The sequence below is a fragment of the Silene latifolia genome, chromosome 4 (assembly GCF_048544455.1).
Source record: "Silene latifolia isolate original U9 population chromosome 4, ASM4854445v1, whole genome shotgun sequence".
Taxonomy (NCBI): Eukaryota; Viridiplantae; Streptophyta; class Magnoliopsida; order Caryophyllales; family Caryophyllaceae; genus Silene; species Silene latifolia.
In genome coordinates this window covers 69,579,376-69,591,942 of record NC_133529.1, presented here as the reverse complement: position 1 = coordinate 69,591,942, position 12,567 = coordinate 69,579,376, and the positions used below count along the sequence as shown (strand labels likewise).

The 12,567-nt window shown below is 38.9% G+C and overlaps 1 non-coding gene across 1 annotated transcript; it reads left to right on the top strand.

The window, feature by feature from the left end:
- Nucleotides 1-264: 264 nt before the first annotated feature.
- LOC141653976 (small nucleolar RNA R71) lies at nucleotides 265-370 on the top strand. The gene has a single exon (XR_012547561.1). It is a non-coding gene; the product is annotated as a small nucleolar RNA R71 (small nucleolar RNA).
- Nucleotides 371-12,567: the final 12,197 nt, after the last annotated feature.

The window sequence follows — 12,567 nt, the reverse complement described above, 5'->3', positions numbered from 1 at the left end:
ACAGGTTGCAGCTCTAACCTATCGAAACGGGCATTCATGGCTTCCAGCTGAGCCACGACTGCCTTATCAACCGCATGAACTGTTCGAATACCGTCCTTTGAGTTCCCATATTCATCACAATGGGTCGCCATCTCCTCAATAATGGCCCATCCCTTATCATCATCATTATTCTTTTGAAATCTTCCGTTGGATGAGGCGTCAAGTATAGCTCTATGGTCATCGTACAACCCATTGTAGAACTAATTGGACAGAAACCACGGATCAAAACGATGGTGAGGGAGAGACCTCACCAACCTCTTGAATCGGCACCAAACTTCATAGAAAGTCTCATCAGGTGCCTGCTTGAAACCAGTAATATTTGCCCTCAGCTGTTTAGTGCGCTGAGGAGGGAAATATCTTTTATAAAAAGCAAGCGCGAGAGTCTCCCAATTGGTAACCCTTGCGGCCTCTCGGTCCAAATCAGTCAGCCACTCCCTGGCTGAGTCAGTCAAGGAAAAAGGAAACAGCACCTCCTTAATCTTGTCTTGAGTTACCCCCTTTGTGGCGGGGATAGTAGAACAGTAGTCTGTAAAGACCTCCATATGCTTCCTCGGGTCTTCACCTGCCACACCTCTAAAGAGATTTCTCTCCACCAGATTGATATAGGACGGACGGATGTCAAAAGTATTCCCATCCTCAGTCTGGAGGTTGAAACCCTTGGGAATAGAGGATGTTGTAGGCTCCGAGTGACTTGCAATATTCGGCATCTTTACTGGTTGATCGGCAGAAATAGGAATGTCTTCTTCTAAAGACTGATCTTCTGCGAATATAAAATGTTGTAGCTCGGGCTCGAAAGAACTCAAGTCTTCCTTTCGAAGATCTCTTTGTAGACGGAGTCTATGCCGAAACAATCTCTTTGGCTCAGAATCAGCTCAAACTAACTCCGACCTGTTTGACCTGGGCATACACAGCACTGAAAGAGAATAATGAGAACTGTCTCAAGGAATGAAAATTCCCTGAGACGGATAAAAATAAACGAAACAAGAAACAGATAGGGTTTATTGCCTCCCCGGCAACGGCGCCAAAATTTGACAGGGCAGTCGTATACCTATGAAAAATAACTAACTAAACTAATTATATAGCTAGGGAAGTCAGGTCGATCTCCACAGGGAGGCAAGATATCTGTAAAGAGTCCGTCTATTCGGTCACAAATAAGGGGTTGTAAATTTGGTTTTCTAAACTAAAAGGCCTAAAGGAAAGAGTAATAAAGAAAGAGCAGTAAAAAGGCAGAAAATAGGAATAAGAATATCAATAAAGAGGGAACATGTCGGGATTTCGGTTCATTACGGTAGCCTAATGACTCAATTGCAAATAGTCTAGATAAGTTATTGTGAGACGGATATGGAAAGGTCCTTCCGGTCCACTTTCTACCCTAGATTCCCACTAACTTAACTTCCGTCCACTTCAAGGTAGTCTACTATTCATAGCAGGTCTATTTAGTCCAATCTTCCGATCCAAGATTAAATTTAACCAGATTAAAGGGTAACTTAGAAGCGTGCACTCAACTAAGTCGATAAATACAGTTATATTGCTATGGGGACATAGTCTCACAAATAATTCATCTAACCTATTCACTACATCGTCACTATTCTACCGTAGATCCCCTAATCCCAACATGAAATAAATTAGCTACTCATATTATCAATATTGTCAAGACTAATAATAATGAATGAACTAATATTAAACATAATGAAATTATAATAAAAATGCATAAACGAGATTAGGGCAGAAATTAAGGAATGAAGAAACGAGTAATTAAAGCAAACAAAAGAGAGATTAATATTAAAAGAAGAGAAAGATTACAATCGCGAGAATTCCGGCGTAAAGAACAACTAGATCCGAGCGAAAATAATCCAAAAGCAAAAGTTACAGTGAAGAGGAAAAAGCAACGTAATAAGAGTAGCGTTTTGCAGTGAAAGATGAAAGATAAGAAGTGATAGATCCTAATGACCTAATTATTGTGCACTTAAATAGAAATTAGCGAAGTCCATTAACGAAAATAAGTAACACGGACTAATTAAGGCCCGTGAAACACCAAACCACTCCATTGAAACACCTCGATCGAGGACTTCTTCAAGCAATCCACTCGATCGAGTAGAAATACTGCTCGATCGAGTAACCTCTAATTCCAGCATTGTCGATCGAGTAAAATAGACTGCTCGATCGACCACCTCAGCTACTAAAACCACTCGATCGACCAATAAAAGGATTCGATCGAGTATTCTTCCTCTGAAACAGCTCCACTCGTAGCCGACTGCTTCGTAGACCATTCCTTCACGCATCCCAATGCAATATCTCGCTCTGGAAATCCCGTCTCCTCAAAATGTATGCAAAACAGGATGAAAATGGTACGATTCCACTACTTTCACGTTCATTCCTGCAAAATAGACAAGACGAACCAAAGTAGCCATTTCGCGGCATAATGCAATAATAACAGTACAAAAGTACATAGAAATACGTGCAAAAATAAGCTAAAAAGACTATACAAAATGCACGTATCAATCACCGGAATTATAGGATTAAGAGGCGTGAAGCAGTCTGGCTTGTCAACAAAGCCTCATCATCATCATCATCATCATCATCTGCATACCGTCATCGGCCTATTACTCACAACTTGGCTGCAGCCAAAGATATGTTGACTTGTACTCTTCTAACCTTATATCCACATGCAAGTCGTGTCCTTGCATATATTCAATCTGTTATTGCAAAATATGAAGCCAATGACCCGGAAGTTAGAGGTATACCAGAGTGACGTAATTGGTGGCAGGTTGAGAAGCGCTTTTTACGCTTAATCGGGGTTGTTCCGGGTTATTAAACATATTTTAATTTCTGATAAATGATGTAATGTATTTGGTTTAAAATTAAATGAAATGATCATTTTGAAAGTGTTGAGTTATGCTTGTTTGATTTGCTCCCATTTTTTGAACTTCATAGATCAATCAGTAATCAAGATCAAGATTGCTACTACATAATACTCATCAACAACGGTTCACCTACAACTGTTGTCAATTGGTTCATCAACAACGGTTCACCTACAACCGTTGTAAATTTGTTCATTAACAACGGTTCACCTACAACCGTTGTCAATCGTGACGTTCTAACTTCAACGTGCACCGTTTATTAATTGTTTAACCATATGACTCAATATATTAAAAAATTAAATACATGTAAGATATGACCATACAACTCAATATATATAAAAAAATTAATTGTTTGAAAATATGGGATTTTTTAAGCCGTGGCTAATATTTCTCATTATTCTTGATTTCACCAATGCACGGACTATTCAGTTATTTTATATTGAATCAACGTTGCATTATTGGTGGGTTTGAATCAACGTTTCATTATTGGTGGGTGATTATATAATTTTAATTTTGTTCCAAAATTACACTCGTTAACCAGGTACAAATATTGTGAGTCCATGGGTGCAGAGGGATTGTAAGTTATCAGAAGAAGATTGTCAACCGAGCTATATTGAAAGCGAGAAGAGAATGGATGCATTACGGGAAAGGTTAAAGAAACAATGTCCTTTCCATTTCATTAAGTTCCCCCCCTACACATATAACTCTTGAAGGTACAGCTGAGAATTCATCGGCTTTTGAAGTTGGTTCTTCTGAGGATTTGATGGTGGGGTATATATTACCCAGATGCGATTGGTATGTATCTACCGTGAGTGAAGCAAAAAAAGCTTGGCGTCAATGGTGGTTTAGGTCATCGAAAGTGATATCGGATTTGGAGGAAAAGACCAGAGTTGAAATAGACTCCTACACCATCATTAATGGGAAGAGATATTGTCCATGACGTAGTGCATTTTGGGTCATTTGATTAATGTATGTTTATTAATTGCTCATTGGGTTGTATTTAGGAAACTAATTGAGGAAAGCAGTTTTTAATATATGCATTAATTACTTTGGCTTGTGTATAATTTAGTCTTGAATTTTCATTTTCCTCCACTTGCTATCCCAGTTGCCTTATTGTGAGAGGAGCAATATCCATCACAAGCTTGTGGCGGATCACAAATTCTCATTTGTGACAGACATATCCGTCCCAAGCTTGTGACGGTCAAATACTATCCACTTGAGTAGGTAAAGACAAACACTTTGTGATTCCCTAGACTTGTCTTATCTACACAAGTGGGAGTACCAAATATGGAAGATGCTTTTTTTTTGCGGTAAAAACTTGACACAGTGAAAGATAAATGGCAACGGTTGCACACCAACCGATGTATTATAATGAAAACAATTACGGGTTTATAGTCAGCCGTGGTCATATTGCAAAATACAGAAGACGGTTTCGCTTAACCCGTGTTTATTAGTTTCAATTAAATAATTCTTCAACCAACACACATGCAAGCCTTCTCCTCGCTCACTTAAAACCCTCGGACGTTTCCCTAGAACCACTAGTATTCTCAGTCATCATCGCCGTCGCTATCCCCATTGCCTCTGTCGTCCCCTCCGCCATCACCATACCGGAGCCGGCTTCTCCTCTTTGAAGAAGTAATAATAAACCCTACTCCTTCGTCTCATTAACTTAATGTCTTTATTTTCTTTTTTTAGTTGTGATATTATCCCCTAATTATATAAGGTTTATTGTGTGTTAAACAACCCCTATTATTTTAAGTATATTGTGTGTTAAACAACACCTATATTTTTAGGCATACTGTGTAATACTACAGTTTTCTATGTCTATGGTCACTCTATCGAGTGGGGCTTACTTTGTCGAGTAAGTATCATTTTACGCAAAATAGTAGCTGACCTGATGGGTACTCGATCGAGTAAGTGTGACACTCGATCGAGTAAGTCACCTACTCGATCAAGTAAGTACGTATTATGGGTTGTTTAGCCGGGTTTTGTTAATAATGCGAGATTAATATAAAAGGGTTTCCGTCAATATTCTTAATCACTGTTTAACCTTCTAAAACCTTTCAAAGAAAAAAAAAAGAGTTACGCAGTTCGCATTCATCGCATTGTTAAAAAATCCCAAGGCTAGGATCGTCGGATTGTCTCGTTCTTTACGTCGTTGTGATCGTTGTGTCAAGGGTAAGCTTTTTTTATAATTTTTATAATATTTTGATAAGTTTGTTTAAACCCTAATTGGGTATATTTGGGGGATTTGGGTGTATTTTGATGATTAGGTGGTAATTATGTGAATATGTGTTATAGGAGGAGGATTCGTAGAGGAACGATATTGATTAGCTACTGTGACGGTCGTGTGATTGCTATTCCAGGTAGGGTTTCCCTACTCAGTGTTGTTTACATGGCATTTGTGATAATTGGTTGTTGTTGTTGTTGTATATCATATCGGTATTGAATTGGATAATGGTTGATTGTATTGTTGGTTGTATAACTGTCTGTGGTTTGCGAGGTGTGTCTTCGGCTGAGTGGAGTCACTTCCGGGAGTGGCTTCACGTCCTTGATTCGCCTTCTGTGGAACCCGCTATAGAAGGGATGTGCACATTTAGGAACTTGGGTTTAATCCTCAGATGAGATGAGCGGGGCTTAGGTGGGAACGGCTGCGGTCCCACACTGGATGTGTGGAATACTTGTTGCGATTAGTATTCTGGCAGGACTACACACTTTAGTGTGTAGTCAGGTGTGTGGTGATATGATGGAGATTGGTTTTGTTGGATTAGATTGTTGTATTGCTTTTGTTGCAGTTGTGTTGTTTTGTGTAATCAGTACTGGCCCCGTTTAATTATTTTAAAAATTGTGGTGATCTATTCAGGGATGGTGAGCAGTTATTGAGCAGGTATGAGTTGATGCGCTTGGGATAGCTGGGTTGAGTCATCACGAGCTATTTAGAAGTCTTCTGCTGTGTCAAAACATTCTTTTACATTGATTTAGTTGATTTGACAGTTTTGAGGAACATTTGTATTTTTCTTTATCAGTTTTTGTCTTAGACTTGTATCACGTTAAACATATTTAATAAAGTATGTTTCTTTATTATCTATTTGATATACCTTGCCTCGGGTAACCGAGATGGTAGCATTCTCATGCCTTAAGTTGTCCTGGTAAGGCACTTGGAGTATGGGGGTGTTACAAAGTGGTATCAGAGCGACGATTTTGGAACCTGTAACTAATGAACCTAATGAACTTAGGGAGTCAAAATAAAATGAACCCGGGTAGGAGTTGTTAGGAGCAAATGCAAAGACTTGGGAGACGTCCTAAAGTCGTGATCGCGCCCTACAACTTTGAACCGGTCACTATGGGATGTGTGTCAGGATCGTTATGTGTTTATCTTGTACGTTGCATATCTATATTGAAGTGTGTTGTGTGTGAATTGGTGGATGAATACATGTGGAGGATAGGGGAATGTTGTGGTGAAAAATGATTAGTAATACGAATATGTATGTTGATTGAATAATGAAATCGTATGATGGGTGGTTTATAAAGTGGCTTGTGAGAAACATGTGAAGTAAGTTGTCGTTTATCGTGTGTGTGTGTATATAAATATATATATATATATATATATATATATATATATATATATATATATATATATATATATATATATATATATATATATATATATATATATATATATATATATATATATATATATATATAGTACGTGCTTTTGTCGTTTTGCATATAAGTAAATTTGGTTGGAAAGTGTTGAGATAAGCATGCGGGTAGTATACGAGTCAGCATGACTCGATCAAGTGGGGGGCACTCAATCGAGTGGGTGTGACTCGATCGAGTGGAGTGTTTTTCGTTTCTGGGCAGTAGTCTGTTTTTGGGCACTCGATCGAGTAGGTTGGGGCACTCGATCGAGTGGGGTCAGCTCGATCGAGTAAGTATGTGGCTCGATCAAGTACGTTTTTGGATGCATTCTGGTCAGGTTCTGGAGTCGAGGCACTCGATCGAGTTAGTGGGCAACTCGATCGAGTGGGTTGTGATGCTCGATCGAATAGGTTCTACACAGATCGTATACATGTTTGAGATATGAGGTGTGTATTTATGTTTACCTGTCCTCTTATATAGTTTCAAGATGCCGCCAAAGAGGAATGTGTTGTATGCCAGGGCTGAGAATATGAGTGTTGATGAGATCGTTAAGATTATAGAGCATCTGGATGTGCTTACTGAGGCTCTAAAGAAGTTCGGGAAAGACAAAGAGGCAGGTGTGGATTTGGCCAACATGAGTATTAACATTGCAAGGTTTAACCCAAAAGAGTACATGGGCACGGGTGCGCCAATATTGCTTGATAATTGGTATAGAGAGATGGAAAACATTCTGAATGTGGTTCATTGTCCAGAGGACTTTAGAGTGGAACAAGCTGCGTTCTACTTGAGAGAGGCGGCCGGAGAGTGGTGGGACAAGGTTAGAGAGAATGCTCTAGATTTATATGTGAAACAGGGGATATCTGCTATACCTTGTAGTGAGTTAAAGAGAGCTATGCGTCGCGAGTTTGTGCTGGAACATGTGCGTAGTGTGTTGAGGGAGGAGTTTGATGACTTTAAGATAACCCCTGATATGACAGTGGCTGAGTATTATCACAAGTTTAACGAAAATTTTAGGTATGCAGAGGATATGGGGCTGAACCTGGAGAACTTAGCGTTGAGGTTTGAGAAAGGGTTGACACCCAAGATTATGGAGAAGCTGCCGGTAGGAGTCCTTACTTATGTTAAGAAGGTATATGAGCGTGCTGAAGAGCTGAGAGGCTGGTAGAGATGGCTAAGGAGAACAGGAAGAGAGCTTCTGAGAAAAGAAAGGCTGAGAGTGAGGGTGGTAGCCAGTCTAGTTACAAGAGGGGCGGCCATACCCAGGTGAGAGCTTACTCTTCGGGATCGGGGTTCAGTGGTGGAGCATCATATGGGCGTGGCCGCGGTGGTGGTAGTAATAGCTGGGGTTATCTTGTTTTAACTGTGGCGGTGTGGGCCAGAAGGGACATGAGTGTATCAGTGCTGTGGGCATGGGTTTTCAGAGGCAGTCACAGGGGAGTTTCTCTCAGGGTCCGTCTCAGAGCTATGCTAGTAACAGGTCGGCTAGGTCGTGGAATAATCAGGGTGGTGATGTGAACATTATTTGCGCACATTTAGTCCCCTAATTGAGCCTATTTTGCATACTATTATAGCATTTCATGGCCATTTTATCCGTCAAAACCTTCCTATTTGCTTTTCTATCGCATTTCATATGTTTTGTAGAAAAGGAGATAATAAGGCGGGAATTCCCGTCTTTCGTGCATATTTGGAAGCTTATTGATGATATTAGATGGACTAGTATGAAGAGGAGGCAAGAATGATGACCAAAGATGTAGGAATAAAGTGTTTGTAGAAGGATCAAAGGGTTAAAAGTAAGAATGACGAGAGGGAAGGCATTACAAGAAGAAATCGCTCAAAAACCGAACCAAGGGTTGCTCCTTTGGCTCTGAAAATATGCTAGATGGAACGGCATCGAAAAATCAAGTGATCTAGGCTTTTGAATCACTCCAATAGGAGTCCGGATGAGGAAATAACGTCCGTTTTACAATCCGAGCTCAAGATACAGCTCAACCCGCTCGGGACAAATTCAACCCGCTCGGGTTGAAGCCCAGGACGCCCATATTTCGCTCGGGACGAGCGGATTCCTCCCTTGCTACAATCCGAGCGTCTTGCTCAAGGATCCGCTCGGATTCCCCCTACAATCCGCCCGGATTGTCCCCAATCCGCCCGTCTTCTGGCTGGGAAAAACAAGAAAATTCGCTGGAAGAGAATCCGCCCGGATTCCCTACAATCCGCTCGGATTGCCCCACCTCAATCCGCCCGTCTTGCTCCCTGATCCGCTCGGATCCCTTTGACCAATTCCGGCCGTCCCAACTCCCAGCCGCACGGATTTCTTCTCAGCACGGTTTCATCTTCTCCAAGCTTTCAAGAAAGACTCCCTTCCTCCGAAAAATACCGGCTTCTCCCTGCTCAATCTAAAAAGTGTAATTACTATTTTAGCCTTAGTTAACCCTAAATGCATCCACCTAATTTCCACTATAAATACCCCATCTTTGTAATTAATCAAGCATGTGGTTTTTGGGTAGAAAATCCTTCCTTAGATTAGATTAGGAGTAGATTAGAATAAGATTACTCTTTAATCTTTCCACAAATTACACATTAATCTTTCCATAATTATTGTTCAAGTTTATTATTCAAGTTTATTATTGGGTAATTGAAGATTATTGGGTTATTTTTGGGAGATTGACAACCTTCCATCAATCATCAAGTTTCTTCTATTATTCTTTGCATTATTATTTGGATCACCTCAAGTTGGTATAATTCCTTTACTCTTTAATCTTTATTGTTTATTTCTTCATTCTATTATCATGTTTATACTTGTTATGATGATTGACACCATTAATGACATGTTTCCCATGATAATGAGTGAGTAGTTTCTTTAGCTAGGATTAATGGGTAATTAGGGAAACCAACATGGGATTGATTCATGCTTAATCTAATATGTTCACATGATTAAATTGCTTGCTTGTTGTGATGTCAACTTTATGCACATGTTATGTTTGATGAAATGCTAAGCCTATGAATCCTTGCATTTATTATCATCTACTATCTCTTCAACTTGACTTGTAAGACATAACCCAACTCGAGTCTTGTTAGACCATGCATAGAAGTTGATTAGGAGGAAAGTAAGTCGACTTGTAGGTGTTGTACAATCTAATCGATTCGGCTCCGGGACCCAACCCTTCCTAAGAACCGTAAGATATAACCCAACTCGGTCCCTCCACAACATTAATTGCTTGCAACCTTGTAAACATGTTTGTATGATCAACATCATGAATCCCCCATGACCCCATGATATCCTAGCACTTTTAATCAATTGTTTACATCCTTCTTTTATTGCTTGTTTTACCTTATTGTTTGCATTAGTCTAGACACAACTACAAACCCAAACAAATCGTGACACTAGCATAAATTGAGATAGATAGACTTAGAACCCAAAGCACACCGTCCCATGGATCGACCTCGACTTACCGCTAACTAGTTGTTTGTTGAGTATTATAAATTGTGTTTGATTGAGAGCCCCGACATCACTCCCCATCAAAATGGCGCCGTTGCCGGGGACGGTGTTGTTTATTTGAATTGTTCTTTTGTCTAGTTTTAGTTGTGCTTCTTTTTCTTGAGTTTTATCGTACTTGTTCTATTTCACATGCTCAAACATGTCTACATTCACTTTTTGGCAATATTAAAATGAATCATTTGATAAATATGTTGCAAGATTTGAAGATTATATGACTCATGCTTGGCATCATGGTTTTACTCTTTCAAATTATGAAGCATGTTGTGTTGTTTATGATGGCATGAACCATGAAACCCGCAGCTTGGCATTTCACTTGAGTGGTGGTAGGATACGTGAGATGAGTTGTGAGGAATTTTGGGAATTTGTTGAGTTCATGACCATTCATTGTCTCAAGCAAACTATACATGACATATTTGAAAGTGCCAAGGAGGGTATGGAAGCGATAAAAATCACATTTCAAAAATTCATTGAGGAAAACTATGATGAAAATGAGATTTGTGAGGATGAGAAACCTTCCTATAACCTTGAGCCAACCTACTATGCCCACAAAATTACCCCACCTTGGGAAGATGGAGTGCTAGATGAGGAGAGTGATGATGAGGAGGAGTACATTCTTGATTGTGAAATTAATGCTTGGATGCCGTCATCCTACTCTTCTTATATTTCAATGAAATCAACCTCCATGGAATTTGATGTTAATGGGCAAAGTGAGAATGATATGGATGTGAACTTGAGTGAAAACTCACCCTTTGAGGATGACATATTTGAGGGAGACAATTGTGTTGAGCTTGGTGAGCCTTGCTATGACAACCCCTTTGATAATGGACCTTGTTGGGATGAGGAATATGATGAGGACATTTGGGAACCCCAAATAGACACCCTTAAACTCACCTTGGATGATAACGAGAGTACTTGCATTGAATGTGGTGATTTTGACTATTTGGAGGATGAGTTGAGTGAATTGCCAACCAACTACCCATTTCATGTTCCTACCATCCATCATTTTTCTTATGATTTTTGTCATAATGTTCTTGACATGCTTGTTCGGTCTCTTACTTGGGCATTATTTCATTGCATAATCTTGTGTTGCTATGCATGCCTATTCATGTCCCACTCCCAAGAATTTGACCGACTTCTACGTGCTTTGAGTGCTAGTGATGATTTTCCATGAAATTGTTTATTAATAATCTTTGGTTTGATGGAGTTCCTTAATAACCATTAATTTGTATATATGCATTTAGTGTAGTTTGCATTGTATTATATCTCGCATGATTCATATAATTAGTTGCATATAGACTAGAATTCATGCATAATCACTAATGACCAAACCTATTCATTTCTACACTAGAAATAGTGTTTAAATCGGTTTGGGGAGGTTTGATCATAGGCGACCATAGTTTACTAGAAATCATGCATCATATAATATAGTTTAGATTGCATTCATTTGTTATATATGTCATATAGAATTACATTTAGTTAGAGCATGCATTCATTCATATCATATCATTGCATTTGTACTTCAATTTCGAAAAAATCAAAAATTCAAAAACATGTATTTCTTTTTTATTCCTACTCCTACATGTACATTGAGGACAATGTCCAAAATAAAGTGGGGGATGGGAATTTATATTCCAAAAATGCATAAAAATTGAAAAATTTCGAAAAATCCCAAAAATATGTTCTTTAATTTCATAAAATCAAAAACCATAAAAATTTAAAAATTTGAAAATCCAAAAACAAGTTCATTTCCTTTTTAGTATAGTCTTGTATATATTGTGTTTGTTCATCCTTTCTCACATTGATTGACTACGCCACATCCGAGACATGAGGATATTGAAGACCGCATGGTATGATCTTTCCAATCTCCTTTTTCCTCTTAATGTTAATGACTATGTGGCTTTATTTTGATTGATGCGGTAAAAACAATGTGAACTTAGGACTTGCATTTAGTTTATATGTCATATTAGTTGGTAGAATCATTTGCATTAGGATGTATAAATCTTAGTTGCATCATGGCATGTAGTTGCATGTTAGAAAATTTTGCGAAACCGTCGACTTGGGAAGCTTGACAAGTGTATATAGGCCCTAGTAGATGCTTTTTATTCTTAAGACTTTGCTTGTTAGAATGCTTGTAAAACACCCTAGGATGTGTCATGCTAGTATCCTTTGACCCATGGTTTAAGGCCGAGTCAAGAGTACCTTGTGGTGTGATAACTCCTTGGCTACCGTTTATTCCAAGGTGACCCTTGAAACCATGCATACATCCATCATTCATCCATGTTCTACCACAATTTTGTCATCAAAGGGAATGGGCACAAAAAGAAATTGTTCAAAAATTTGAGTTCAAGAAATGAAAAGAAAAGTGAAAGAAAGTTTGCAAAATGCATCAAAAGAAAAGAGGAGCAAAAATAGACTCCTAAAAGCTTCAAATATAAGGCACCCTCACTACATATGGGGTGACTTTGAAAATGTTCAAAAGAAAATGCAAAAAGTTGAAAGTTGTCAAGTATTGAAATGCCAAAAATCAAA